Genomic DNA, 16,319 nt, shown 5'->3' with positions numbered 1-16,319 from the left:
GATTAAATATTAATCCTCATGTTTATTAAAAAAGTTTTAATAAATATCTCCTCAACCCAAGCCCTTGAAATAAATAAAACTTTATTTATTTCCTAAAAATCTAATTTATCCTCATCCTAAGAAGTTCTAGACTCTTCTAGAAAGTCTTCATCCTCATCCTAGGAAGTTCTAGATTATTCTAGAAAGTCTTTATCCTCATCCAAAGTCTAGACTCTTCTAGAAGATGTCTTTAAACCTAATCCTAATCCCCTCCTAACCTTGTCACATTCCCTAAAAATGAGTTAAGACTTACTAACCGAAGCCAAAGTTAACAAATATCTCCTCCTTCACCCACCCTCATTAAATGCCATCCACTTGCCTATCCCTAAGCTAATCCTAAACCATCCTAATCCATCCTCTAATCATTTTCACAATCCTAAGCAAGCTTAAAACCTTCCTAATCAAGCCCAAGTCCAAATTCCTCTCATCTCCCTCAAAATATCCCAACCATAAAACTTTATGAAGTCCACTAGGCCATAAATGACTCTTCCAAGCCCTTTCATTGCTTTTACAAGCCATTATGAGGGTCTTTATAAAGATTTTATCCCTTGAGCCTCCTTTGTTGACTCATCCTTTCCATTTCCTCCATCCTCTCACCCTATGACATGTGTCACTCCCTGATTGGCTGTAAAGCACAATCCATGTGCTCTCCTCTCATTCAATCTAAACCTTCCATAAACTTTCTCCCATCCTTGCATCCTAGCCCTTGATTCCTCAAGCCCTTTTCCTATTTAAGGAATCCTCTCCTAAGCCATTTTAACACAATCCATGAAGTAAAGTTATAATGCCATTTTAAGAAGCCATTTTACATCAAAACTATACACTCACACCCAAATTCCAACTCTATTTGAAGCCCTTTTTGAAGCATAAACTTGAGCATACAACCTATCTATTTAGACAAAGCCACTCAACAACAGAGCTTCTCATTGAGAGAGCCCATTAATGGCTCATATTCTCAATTGAGAGCTCATCTTAGTCTATCTTGAAGTTTATGAATTTTTTTTAGTTTGTAGAAGCTTTATTTAAATTTTGTTTGTATTAGCATACTAACATTGCTCATATACATTTTGGCATGCCCGGTGGGACCCTGCATGGGTCATGTTCATTAGCTTTTTTACTGAAGTTTTGTATGTCATTTGCTGATTTTGGCTAATTTTGCTTATTTTTGCGATTTGTAAGATTGTATAAATTGGTTTTGTAGGTCCACATGAGCATGAAGAAGACAAAGGAACTCATAGTCTATCTCATAGTGTTTGCAAATTTTTCAAGCTTATAGGTGGACGAAGCACTTGGAATTCTTTTTCCTCTTCTTGTCTATATTCTTCTTCTATTCCATCTTCTTCTTCTTCTTCTTCTTGAGGGATCTTGGCCTTTTTTTTTAAGGAAGCAAAATCATACACACTTTTTTTTTAAGTGCTTAAAATGAACCCCCAAATCATACTTAAATCCATTAAAAACTAAAAATTTGCTAATTTTTTTTTTTTTTTTAACAAGTGAAACTAAACCAATCCAATCATTTGCATCTTTGAAACATCAAAGTTTTAGATTCATTCATGCAAAGTTAGGAACACTTCATTTTTGGGAATTTAAAAAGAACTTCAAGTTTCCATTTCAAAAGGTTCAAAATCAGCACTAAGTGCACACTAAAATCTAAATCAAACTCAAAGCATCAATCAAGGATAAAATGAACCTCATTTGCAAATATTTTAAAGTTCTTTTAAAAATCTCATGAAAACTAAGAGTCCTAAATGGTTTCCAAAATTGTCCTAAAAAGTTTTGTTATTTGTTCCAAACAAATGTCTTGTTGCAAAATCTTAAATGTTTCTTAGGTTTTTCATGCATCAAAACAATCTAGGAATATCATTTTTGGGCTTAAAACATGCAAACTAGAACACAAAATCTTGAATGAAAACCAAAGTCCAAAGAATCATTTTCACTTTTGAGTCCAAAACAATCTTGAATGATTCTAAGGTTAAAACAGAGCACTTCAAAGTTCTTAAAACAACACATAAAATCTCAATCTTGAATGCTCAAAGGAAAAAACTTGAATGTTTAATCACTTGTCTTTGAATGCATGTTGCTAAAATCACTCTTGAGTGCCATGGATTAAAATCAAGTTTTTTTATTTTTTATGAATGCATGATTAAAACAAAAAATCCAATCTTGAATGCAAAAGGTCAATTAATCATTACAATATCTCACACTTTATCTTTTGGGGCATAAAAGGAATCTACATTTTAGAAACTTTCTAAGTTATAAAAACAAATAAAGACACTTTGAGTGAATTTTTTGTTGGACTCACCCTCTTTAATCACTCATCATTCTAACCATTGGTTGCAATATCAACGCCATATATGGGGATGGGTCTACCTAAGAAGGTGTTAAGTGCTCCACAAAAATCAAATTCCACTCACTTGAATTTTTATTGGTTTTTCTAAGATAGAAAATTTCTTGAATGCACATTAGTCTCGCTAACACTTCATTTGGGCATAAAAATTGAACAAATCTTGACGTGGAGGGCCTCCGAGCCTGCACTTGAAACTGAGTTTTACACATCTTTATTTTGGGCTTAAAACAAACTCACACTCAATCTTGAATGCCTTAAAGAAAAATCAATCGATACTTGATGTGGAGGGCCTCTAGGCACATGAGTTTACTTTTGTTGACCCTAAATATTCTTGGTGTATTCATTCTTTGATCAATTTTACTTTTGTTAATGCTTCAAGTTGGAATTGAAAATTTGTATCCTAAACATGTGTGTTTGCAAAGTTTAGATCCAAAAAAATTAAGTGTCAGTTGGAAAAGAACTCTATCTTTTAGCCCAAGATCATCCAAGTCTTCTCTCCCCTTGTCGTCTTTCAAGGCCATCTTGGGTGCATAAGATTAGGATCCAAAATCTTGTCTTAGCTTTTAGGAGGCCTGCTTGGGGATTTAATCACCCCTTGGGATGACCTCAACTCTAGCGTTTCGACAGAGTATAAAGATCGGGAGCTGAATCCAAAGACACCACTCTTGGGATCAAAATTTTGTCACTCGAGCTAAGCCTCAAGGAACTTTATACCCTTGAGAAGTGAAAGAGGAGAACTGGGTTACCGCTCCTCCCAACTGTGTGACATTGTTTTGGTTTCATCTACGAATTTGGCCATCACGTACCTTGGGTATATTGAGGACTCCCTAGCTAAACTAATTGTCAGCCTTATAGATAACCATCTAGGATGTTAATGTGTTTGAAATGACTAATCGAAACATTTGTAGAATATACACACTCCTTGGTGCACGTATCACATTCTGAGAATCAAAAACTTCTATCTAGTTGTTCCTATCTATTGCTTGACTTTTTACTTGTTGAATGAATGTTTGCCAAACTTGGTCAATCCTAGCTTAGGGCATACCTAGCGTAGTCACTGCCTGTTCTACAAGTTGAACGAGTTGAAGCAAAACAACCAAAATCTCTCTAAGCCAAGTAGATTCAAAAATTTATCTCAGAACAACCCAAACCCAAACAAAAGTTTCACAAAGCCAAACTCAAGCCATCTCAGGCATACCAAGAAATTATAGCTAAGAAAAAAGAAGTAACACCAAGCCCTTGAATTGCCAAACTCCACAAAGAAAAAGACAAAGTTGTCGACGAAGCCCTTCAAGATGCCTGGTTAGATTGCACTATGAAATTTAGCAAGCATCCAGGAGTTAACCCTGCTTATGCCTTACCAACTAGGCATGATTTCTATGATTAGGCCCCCTTGTTCCTCCACATCTTCTTGCATAAGCTCCGCTTTAGAGTCATCCTTATAGGTAAGCTAGCCACCCTTAGTCATCCCCTTAAGAATTTTAGCTCACCCATTTCATTTAGATCTTTGCCTTAGAACCAAACCAATCCCCTCAAACCTAGCTAGCATCCCAAAAAGCCTAAACTTCACATCCAAGCCTTCAAAATTGTTGTCACCTTGCCAAAGTCTTCCATTCCTACCATCTTGCAAATCCACCAATCTCACCAAGCTTATCCCTTTGACAGAGCTTTGTCTAGGGTAATCTAGCTTTGTCACTTGTTATCCCTCATCACTTGTCTCATGTTTTTCCTAAAGGATCATCAGTCTATCCTTAAGTTGACACAATCACCACCAAGCTTGCACATAGGAAAGAAGACCTTTCATGATTTGGCAACATATCTTTGAAGTTAGAATCCCCAACCCAATCCTCCTTAGGTTTGTCATATAGCTTTGCCTCAACCCAGGAAATCATTTGCATAGAAAAGCCTTCCCCCTTCGCATCCATCAGCATTGTTGCATCTCATCCCTAGGAACATTTTCATGCCAGCCATCACTTGCTTAGCTAAGAAGAAGAAAGAAACAATGGAACCCTATCATTTGGATCAAACAACATCGCTCCCCTTGAGAACTCAACCATCCTTTAGCCCAGAGAACACTATACCATCTCCTACTGACATTGAAGCTTTCATGAACCAACTAGGAAATGCAGTATTGGTGAATGCCATTATAGACAAGAACAAAGAAACAATCATGGCTAACTTTCGAAGGGACAATATAGGAGCCTTTGACTTTGGAAGCCCTCCTCCCTTATTAGATCCATCTCACTCATTGTTTGGACAACTACCACTCCCAATAGGCTCTTATGATTTAGATTATCCTCAATATGTGCCAAAAGAAGAGCCTCAAGCCAATCCTTATGATCGAACAGACCCAAACATACCAGCCTCCACTCAAGTTGAAATCTCCCTTTCGTAAGCCAATCCAGCCACCACCACTCCACCATTGGTCCATACCACTCCATCCCAAACCCCCTTCGCCCAAAACACCTCATCATTCACTCCCTTCACTATTGCTGCTGCTTCTCTCCAACCCAGTCTTCCAAATCCACCCATCTCCCAAATCAGTGCTAGCATCTTTGGCCAACCTCAGTAATATACAACTGAGATGCCACCCATGGGGCCAAGTAATCAACCTTTCATCACCCCCAACTTGTTTACCTCAGCTCAAAGAACAATTCCATCATTTCCACTAGGTCCTTGGAGCTTAGTGCCATCAGCCACAAATCCACAAGCTACTACCAATGTTCTGCCAAGCTCTCAAATGACCCAAGCTCTTGCCACCACTCTACCAAGCTTTCAAATCCAACCACCAAGCTATTGAACCCCATCAATTCCATTCTTAAGCTTTCAATTCCCACCACCTCCACCACCAACTAATCCATTACCTCCTATTACTAACTATTTTTCTATGCCACTTCTAGGAGGAAATCGACCACCACCAAGCACCAATTACTTGGCCTCCTTATCCATGATACCCTCCCAAATGGGGGCACAACCCACATATATTGGTCAAACTCCTCAAATCCCAAGTCAAGTTTCACAAGCTCTCTGATCCTTTCTCCAAGCTTCACAACCATCTTATACCTTACCTCCACAAAGCAATCCATTTATCCCACAGCCAACCTACGTCCCTTAATCCCTATCCCAAATCCCATATTAGCAACAAGCCTTGCAACACATGCAGCAATATGTGCCTCCTCCACCTCAGCAACCCATCATCCCCCATTCAGTTGCCCAAGCCATGTACAATCCCTACTAGCCCATACTTCAAAGCCATCCATGTTCCATTGCCCCATCTAGCACATACCTACCTTAGGGCACTCTTACATTGGGTGCACCCTAGCCATCACCCATTAATTTAGAATGGGAAGCCATGAAGATAGCTTTGAAGAAAATCCAGGAGGGAAATGATCTAAAAACCTTCAAGTTTGAAAATGTGTGTCCTTACCCATTTGATAGAGCCATTACCATGACACAATTTTCCAAACACTTTGAGATACCCAAGTTTGACAAATTCAGAGGAAAAGGAGACCCTGTCACACATATCAAAGAATTTTACATGCACTGCCAAGAAGTGGCATATGGTAACATCTTCCTCTTGCATCTCTTTCCCAAAAGCTTGGCCGGACCAGCTCTTGAATGGTTTTATAGAATCTCATATGGCACAATTAAAAACTTTGCTGAATTGTCTGAGGTATTTGTAGCCCAATATGACCATCTTGTTGAAACAAAGGTCTCAGTAGTTGTTCTTGTCTACACTAAGCAAAAAGGTGGAGGAAGCCTTCTCAAATATTTGCAAAGATGGAAAACCCTTACCACCTACATATCTTGCACCTTGCCAGAATGCCATTTGGTGAAAATGTTTATTGATAATGCCCATCCCAGGTTAGCTCACCACATGACCATGAACTATTTGCAGACTTACAAAGATATCAAAGAAAAAGGAATGATCCTTGAGCAAGGACTCATCAAAGATGATGTGGTCAAGATTTACAAGGAAGCCAACCAAAATCAATCACATTCCAATGACAAGTCCAGGTATTGGAACAAAAATAAGCACATTGCAACAGACAACATCACTGACACTAGACATGTGAATATTGTTGGTCCTTCCCAAAATCAATCCAACCCACCTTACCAACCAAACAATCAACAAACTATCAACTACCAACACCAGAATCACCAAAGCTATTAAGGCCACAATCCAAGACCCAACTTTCAAGGGTCTAGCAATCAAGCTAATGTCATCAATGTAGCTGCAGGACCAAAGCCCAAGTTCCAAATTGCACCTAGAAACTATACACCCCTTGGTGAGCCATTGGATGTCATTTTTGAGAAATTGACTAAGGAAAACCTCATCAAATTTCCTCCTACCTAGCAAATTGACCCAGGCCAATCCAAAGCTGCATGGTACAAAGACAATGAGTACTACAAATTTCATAGGGTAAAAGGTCACACCACCCTCAGATGCATGAAACTGAAATATTATGTGTAGGACCACATTGATCAGAAAGAAATCACCGTTGGTGCCCAAACCTCTTCCAATGCAGGCTTACAGATCTATCAAAATGATTTTCCCCCTCACAACAACCAAAATCCTAGAAAAGCACCTATCCAAACCAACAACAACAACACCAAAGACCGCCAGCCAAACCAACACCATGGGAAGAACAATGACCACACTTCATCCTATATAGATTATGGTAGCCTCATAGGTTTTATATCCAAGAAAGAGCCTTCTGTCAATGTTATCAATATCCAAGGACCAAAAAATGAGTGTGCAGTCACCACTCAAAGAGCAAAATTTAACATCGTAGGCCCACCAGTTTCACTAGCACCATCAGCTCCATCAAAAAGCTAGTACAATATCTTGGAACAGCTTGGGAACATGCTAGCCCAAATCTCCATTTTAGACCTTCTCCGCACTAGTCCTGTGTACAAAGACATCCTTGATAGTGCTCTCATAGAATCTCATGTCCTTTCAGATATCAACGCTACTAATTTTTGTAATCTCGTTGGACACCTATGGTATCAAATTTTTCCGTAAAAAGAGTAATGATAGATAATGGATCAGTCTTTAATATTTGCACCCTAAAATTCATAAAACAAGCTGGGTATACTAAGACAGATATAATCAGTGAGGTTATCACCATCAAAGCTTATGACAACTTGGAAAGAACCATAGAAGGAACTATTTTTCTACCAATCAAGGTTGGGCCAGTCATCCAAGAAACACTCTACCATGTTATTGATCTAAACCTACCATTTAACATCCTCCTTAGTTGCCCATGGATTCATTCCATGAAAGCCATTCCATCCACTTACCATCAGTGCATCAAATTTTTGCATCAGGGCACTAAGGTAACCATCCATGCCGATCTAGAACCCTTTGCTTACTGCAATATGGTTGAAGCTTCATATGAAAACCATTGCCCTAGAATTGATATTGACACAGCCATTGCTAGCTCATTCCACACTTATAATGGCCCAGAAACCATCCTCGCCTCCACCCTATCTACCATGAAGATCAATAAAAAAGGTTGTGGAGAGTATAGTTTGTCAGATGCATTTGCTATCGGGGCACTCCCACTAGATCTACACACCCATGGACAACCGAAATATCATAAAGCTAAGGAGATTCCACCTCCTTGATACAAACAGTTTGGCCCAACAACCTTTGTATCCTCAAAAATCCCTCTTCATGAGGAGCTCACTCCAGATATATATAGTTGGTTACATAAGGATACACCTCCAAGAAATCAAATATGCCTTGATCACTTCAGCCAAAAGTATTCCCAAGAACATAAGCTCATCACAAACAAATGGAAATATCAAGGTGGTGGTCTAGGACTAAAAGAAAGAGGCATGCAGTGCTCCATTGATGCACACAAGTGGGAATCAAAGTTAGGTCTTGGCTTTGGCATACCCACAACTGGGGGCACCAATGAGAACGGTCATGCTTTTTCAAACATTCACTGTGGCCTTGTTGAAATCAAAGAAATTCTTGAGGAAGTTGAAAAGAGAGCCTACAAAGATATTCCAGACAAAATCTTCCTCAGAGACTCTGTTCTCCAAGAACTATCCATCCATTTCATTGACCTACCACTCGCCCATCCACAACTCATAGATTGGGACCAACCAAGCATCATACACATTGCTAAGTTCACATCAGATGAAGCACTTTTGAGATTCATGGGAGCCGAAACTCCTCACAAGCAAACAAAGCCAGATTCTGCCTATATCTATAGGCTAGGTCCCAAGGGGTATTTTGGAGAAAATCCCCAACCTAGTTTTGATACACCCAAAACTAGAACTAAGGTGAATCCGAGACTAGCTAAAGGAGCAAAGAGGGCCCCTCAGTAAGAAAATCTAGAGTCACAAGCAAAACATGAGGATTTAGCATTCTGTCCTCAAGATAATTGACCATAGGTGTCTTCTATTCTAATTGAGGATACTAGAGAAGTCAACATCAGTTCTTTAGAGATTCCTAGACTTGTTCACATTGTTGCATCCCTATCACAAGACCAAGCTGACCTCCTCTTTGAGGTCTTAGGAGAGAACATTGGCTGATTTGCATGGTCATACCAGGACATGCCAGGACTTGATCCAAAGCTTGTAGTGCATCATCTTGTAGTCGATCCAAAGATCAAGCCCATTAGACAAAAGCTTAGAAAAATGCACCCAAGGGTGACATTACTAGACAAAGCCAAATTAGAAAGAATGTTAGCTGCTAAGGTTATCTAAACTATTGACTACTTAGAGTGGATCTCCAACATGGTCCCCATCACTAAGCCTTCCAGTGACATTAGAATCTACACTGATTTCGGAGATCTTAAAAAAGCTTGTCCAAAAGATGATTTTCCCTTACCCAACATAGATATGATAATAGATCTTACAGCTGGACATGAAATTCTGTCCCTCATGGATGGATTTTCTGGGTATAATCAAATCAAGATTGCGGAAGAGGATCAACATAAGACATCATTCACTACCCCTTGGGGAACCTTTTGCTACAACATGATGCCTTTTGGCCTAAAGAATGCTGGGGCTACCTATCAAAGAGCTATGACAGCCATTTTCGTGATCTTATCCATAGCATTTTGGAGGATTATGTGGATGATATCTTGGTTAAATATCACACCTTCATGGATCATCTTGTTGACCTAGAGAAAGTCTTTGATAGGTTAGCCAAATATAATCTCATGCTGAATCCCAAGAAATGTGTCTTTGGGGTCACATCTGGCAAGCTTCTAGGCTTTATATTTTCTAAACGAGGTATAGAGATTGACCCCAAGAAGGTCAAAGCTATCTTAGACATGCCTCCTCCCCAGATACTGTGATAACTCTGCACTCTTCAGGGAAAGCTTCAATTTGTTTGGTGCTTCATCTGCCAGCTTGCAGATAAGTGTATGCCATTTGCACACTTACTGAAGAAGGATGAAAACATTCAAGTGGGATCCTTTATGTCAATGTAGCTTTGATCATCTCGAGCAGTATCTCATCAATCCCCCTATCTTGGTTCCACCAGTTCCTGGTCGTCTCTTGATCTTGTACATATCAGCAACACCTACTGCTCTAGGGGCACTTCTAGCACAACTCAATGACTATGGCAGGGAAAGAGCCATCTACTACATCAGTATAACCCTAGTTGGTTATGAACTCAATTATACTCCTATGGAAAAAGCTTGTTTGGTAGTTGTTTTCTCAACTCAAAAGATTCACCACTACATGCTAAGTCATACCATCCAACTAGTCTCCAAGATCGACCCTCTCAAGTATATGCTCTCCATAACAGCACTTACAGGTCATTTGGCCAAATGGGTTATGCTCCTTAGCGAATTTGACATCCAATATGTGGAAAGAAAGGAAATCAAAGGGTAAGCTATAGTAGATCACCTAGCTAATGCACCTCTAGTAGATACATATCCTTTGATCATAGAATTTCTAGATGAGCATATCTATCTAATTGAAGAACTGCTCCCATGGAAACTTTATTTTGATGGCTCATATACATCTCATGGATCAGGGGTAGGAATATTGCTAGTCACACCTCAAGGAGATTACATTATAAAAGCCTTCAAGCTACAATTCCCTAGCACTAACAATATAGCTAAATATGAGGCTCTCATAGAAGGATTAAAGATAGCTGCAGAATGGAACATCACTGACTTACAAATCTTTGGTGATTCTTAGCTCATCATCAAGCAAGCCCTAAATGAATATCAAACCAAAGATGAAAAGCTATTACCCTACAAAGAGCTAGTTGATCAGCTAACCCAACATTTTACAAAGCTTCAGTTTACACAAGTGCTTTGAATACAAAATAAAGCAGTAGACGCTATGGCTACTATCAGCTCGCTCTTGGAAATTCCCCAAGAAGTTACACAGTATGAGTTTTTAGTTGAGTAGCTCCTCACACCTGCCTATGCAAATGATGACTCAAACTGTGTTTGTATCTTGGTTGGTCCCCAATCCCCTTGGTGCCATGAGATTCATGCTTACCTTAAAGATGGTATCATCTACCCTCACCTCACACGTACCCAACACCAAAACCTCATCCAAAAATCATCCCACTATGTTATCATAGCCAATACCCTATATCATCAGGGTTATCATGATACTTTGTCGATGTTTAGATGAAAATGAGGCCATGATGGCATTAAAAGAAGTACACTCCAAACTTTGTGGTGCCAACACGAGTGGTATTGTCCTTGCATGAAAAATCCTTAGAACTGGCTACTATTGGCCTACCATTGAAGAAGACTCCTGTGACTTTGTTAGAATGTGTCTCCTATGTTAGCAGTACGCAAATCTTGTGCATGCTCTAGAACAAGATCTACAGCCTATTGCACCACCTTGGCCTTTTACTTGTTGGGGCCTTCATCTAGTTGGAACTATCACACCTCTTTCATTTGATGGACATAAATGGATAATAATAGCTACAAACTATTTCACTCAATGGGTGGAAGCAGTCCCCATAGTCTTAGCTACAAGAGTTCAGGTCTCCAAGTTCATCTTGTACCACATTGTTTGCCACTTCGACATCCCATCCACCATCTTCATCGACCACACAGGTAACTTTGAAAATCTCAACATGGAAGAATTATGTACTTCCCTTCGCATCCATCACCACTTTTCTAGCCCATATTTCCCACAAGGTAACGACCAGGCAGAGGCAACTACCAAAACCCTCCTCAAAATTCTAAAGAAAGTTGTCAATGATTCCAGCCATGATTGGTACCTACAAATAAATCCAGCCCTATGGGCCTATCGAACCTTCCATACATCCATAGGCACAACTCCATACTCCTTAGTCTATGGTGCCAAAGTAGTACTACCCATAGAGGTTGAACTTCCCTCCTTGTGCATATCTTTGCAAGGGCAAATATCAGATGAAGAATACAGAGTATCTTGGCTGACCCAACTAGATCTCTTAGATGAGAAGTGACAACAAGCCTATGATCATCTCATAGTCTATCAAACTCATCTCAAGAGTAATTTCAACAAGAAGGTGCTTCCATGACACTTTCAGCTGAGCAACATTGTCCTCAAAGAAAATATGAAAGTCCAAGCTGATCGAGAAAAGAAACTCAAGTTTGAACCTACCTGGCTTGGTCCTTATGTTGTCACTACCTCCTTTGGTTCTAGAGCCTATCAGCTATCTACAATGGAAGGAGAACTCTTGAATGATCCTACTAACATCATTCATCTCAAGAAGTTCTCTGCTTGAAGATCCTTGGTATACTTAGCTTTTGAAAAATACAAAAAGGTAGTAAAGAGAAATAAGCATCCAATGGTGAAAACTTGGCAATTCAAGCACCTTGGATAGGTACCTTGGTGAAAACCTAGTAATTTAGGTGCCTTGTGTACTAAGACTAATCCATGATCTATCACTATCCTATCCCTCATCCATCCATTCACAATCCAATAAAACACCTGCTTGTTCCCTTGGTGTTCCGACCAAATATCCAAAATCTAATGAAGCTTGTAAATACCTCTTGTACAGCTTGTAAATCTTGTACCTCACCTTGTAAATCTTGTACCCCAGCTTGTAAATCTTGTATCATCCCTTGTATCAGAGCTTGTATATCCAAATCTTGTCCAAAGCTTGTACCATTTTCCAGCTTGTATTATATGCCAAATCTTGTATCCTAGCATGTATCCTATCACATGCACACAAAGAATCCCATTTTCCTTAAGCTTTTCACAAACCATCTACCTATCTGCCTATCAACTATTACAGACATCCCACCCTTCATGAACATTTCCATCTCACAAAAACCAAAACATGAACAACCTTATACATTTGTAACATATCTTGGTCCGTTAGCTTGTACATCCTCTTTAGCTTAGTACCATTGTATCTATCCAACTTTCGTGTCAGTTCCTCCTTGATCTACATCTTGCACACATCGCACAACCCTTGGTTAGCTATTCCAATGCATCCTTTAGCTATATCTCCTATCACCAAAGTGTTATCCTTCTTAGTTCAGCTTGCTAGATGCATCACTCATCCAACATCCATCAGCTTCACTGCTCTCTGATAGATCCTTGTAGGATATAGCTTTCCACATGTCTGATCTTGGTCCGTTAGTACCTCATCCTACCCATCTCGTTGGAAAATAGTTCTCTTTTGGATTTTCTCTTTTTTTTGATTTGGAATCTTCCCTTTTGGGTCTTGAAGTATCTTTTCCACACCATCTCCTTGTTCCCTCCTCAAGGTTACCATTATCTTCCATATAGTGGTATATTGCGAATGGGGCAATCTGAGCGTAAGGTCTTGATCAAGTCTTTTGTTTGTTTTTCTTTTCTGCTTGTGGGTTACCTAGTGTCAGTTCCATGCTGCTTCCTCTAGGATTCATGTGTGATGCTGGGGCAATCGTTGCGTGTTTTTTTTAAGTCAGTCCGTCAATCCTTTGGACAGTTGGTGAAAAGGCCTTGATATTCTTGGTAACCTTGGCAATTAACCAACAGTCCTATAGAAAATCTAGTGCTCAACTACATGGTGGTACTTCTCTTTGAAGTATCCTTTGCTCAAAAAAGCTTCAATGGTTTCCCTTCATCTCTATTATCCCCCATCCATATTTAGCATCTGTCTCTCCTACCCCAGCTTATGCATCAATATCTCTTTGAATCAATCTGCACTTTTAGCTTTAGCGATCCACCAATCCAATGAATCCACCAAGCCTCATTTTTCAAGCTCCACAATCCTAGTCCTAGGGATCTTCGAAACCCATCTTCCAGCAATCTGACTATTTGAAATCCTATTGCATCAGCTTTATCATCCCATCATCCATCTCTCTATCCTAGATTCCTTTTTATAGCACTTCGCTCCTTCATCCTATGTAATCCCTGAGATCTTAAGCTTGCTTCCTCTTGTGCCTTTGATTCTCCCTTTATCATTCTAAACTAAACCTCTTCTCTGAGGCCAATCTGAGTCTCCTTGCTCACCTTAGATTCTTGTACTTTTCAAGAAGCTGTCGAGCCTCTCTTTCTCTCCCCGCCACCGTCTTGAGGGGGCATCTCGTAGTCCATTCTCTACTCTTTTGCTCTAGCCTTTAGCATCTTATTTTCTTATCTTTGATGCCATGCCACTTGTGGCATCACATCAAAGAGGGGCAAAATGTAGACACCTAAAAATTCTTTAGAAAATAAAATATATTTATTTTTTGAAAAAAATCCCTAATGACATCATCATTTATTAATTATTTATTTATTTAATTAATTAATTTATTTTTATGCCATTAAATCCCTTTATCTTAATTAAAAATATATAATTAAGGAATCCCTCTCAAAAATGTTTAAATCTTATTTAAAGATTATTTCCTAATTTATTAATTATTTAATTAATAAATTGACCAAAAAACCCAAAATAAATAAAAATTTATTTTTTTGCCCAAAACTTGGCTAATTTCCTTAAGACTACTAACCTCTTCCAAAATCTTCTAATCCTTCTTTAATTTTGATTAAAGGCTAATCCCATCATTTCCTTACCCTAATCCCAACTCAAAATATTTAATTAAGATTAAATATTAATCCCCATGTTTATTAAAAAACTTTTAATAAATATCTCCTCAACCCAAACCCTTGAAATAAATAAAACTTTATTTATTTCTTAAAAATCTAATTTATCCTCATCCTAAGAAGTTCTAGACTGTTCTAGAAAGTCTTCATCCTCATCCTAAGAAGTTCTAGACTATTCTAGAAAGTCTTTATCCTCATCCAAAGTCTAGACTCTTCTAGAAGATGTCTTTAAACCTAATCCTAATCCCCTTCTAACCTTGTTACATTTCCTAAAAATGGGTTAAGACTTACTAACCCAAGCCAAAGTTAACAAATATCTCCTCCTTCAACACCCTCATTAAATGCCATCCACTTGCTTATCCCCAAGCTAATTCTAAACCATCCTAATCTATCCTCTAATCATTTGCACAATCCTAAGCAAGCTTAAAACCTTCCTAATCAAGCCCAAGTCCAAATTCCTCTCATCTCCCTCAAAATATCCCAACCATAAAACTTTATGAAGCCCACTAGGCCATAAATGACTCTTCCAAGCCCTTTCATTGCTCTTACAAGCCATTATGAGGGTCTTTATAAAGGTTTTATCCCTTGAGCCTCCTTTATTGACTCATCCTTTCCCTTTCCTCCATCCTCTCACCCTGTGACATGTGTCACTCCTTGATTGGCTGTAAGGAAGCACAATCCATGTGCTCTCCTCTCATTCAATCTAAACCTTCCATAAACTTTCTCCCATCCTTGCATCCTAGCCCTTGATCCCTCAAGCCCTTTGCCTATTTAAGGAATCCTCTCTTAAGCCATTTTACATCAAAACCATACACTCACACCCAAATTCCAACTCCATTTGAAGCCCTTTTTGAAGCATAAGCTTGAGCATACATCCTATCTATTTAGAAAAAGCCACTCAACAAGAGAGCTTCTCATTGAGAGAGCCCATTAATGGCTCATATTCTCAATTGAGAGCTCATCTTAGTCTATCTTAAAGTTTATGAATTTTTTTTAGTTTGTAAAAGCTTTATTGAAATTTTGTTTCTATTAGCATACTAACATTGCTCATATACAGGCATTTCTTGGTTGTCATGAGTCTTAGGGGTAGTTTAGAGCCATCCTCGATGGAGATTCTTGATTTGTGCTACATATTTTGATTTCCATGTAGCTCATTTGATCTAGAGTTAGAGAAAATTGAATTGGTAGAAAATCAAGTTTCGGCTTCTCCTCGGCGGGTTTTCTCACCCCGAAGGCAAATTTTTGCAAAGACTAGTAAATGCTATTTGTAAGCTTCCTTGAAGTAAAGTGAATCATGTTAAGAAAAGATCATTCAAGTGATGTCGTGATCTCATAGTGAGAACCATTTTAAAACTTGGAAAATGATTTGGATAAGCATTGGCAAAAAACCAAAAAAGAGCTTGTCCATGGCGGACTTCGAAGTCAGTAATTAATTTTCTGAAAAGGTCTATGTAAAGGAATTGAGAAAGCCAATGGGCCCCACCCCTCACTTTTGAAGTCATTTTTGTGTTTCTCAGAAGCTTAAAATAAAGTGAATAGGGCGAGGGATGTAAAACAATGGGCTTTGGTAGAAAAATAAGTTTCCTCTTCTCTAGTGCGGGTTTTCGCACCCAGAAGGTGAAACTCCACGATGATCCATAAATGCTATCTGTAGGTTGAAACAAGGAAATAATAAGCATCGGCAAAAAACTTAAAAGTAGCTTCTCCTTTGGCAGACTTTGAAACAAGAGGTAAAATTTCTGCAGAGGCCTAAATAGAAAGGTAAAGTTATTAGGTGGGCCCCATTTTTCATTCACAAAGCCTCTTTGGTGTTTCTCAAACTTTTTTAGTAAAGTTCTTAGGGTTGAAAGGTAAAACAAAAGCTTAAAGGGAAAATTAGAAATCTGTGGGTTTTCTACCCTGCGGGTTTCTCCACTGCGGGTTTTCTACC

This window comes from Cupressus sempervirens, chromosome 3, assembly GCF_028749045.1.
Source record: "Cupressus sempervirens isolate cs-2001-9-10 chromosome 3, ASM2874904v1, whole genome shotgun sequence".
Taxonomy (NCBI): Eukaryota; Viridiplantae; Streptophyta; class Pinopsida; order Cupressales; family Cupressaceae; genus Cupressus; species Cupressus sempervirens.
This window is presented reverse-complemented; position numbering follows the sequence as displayed.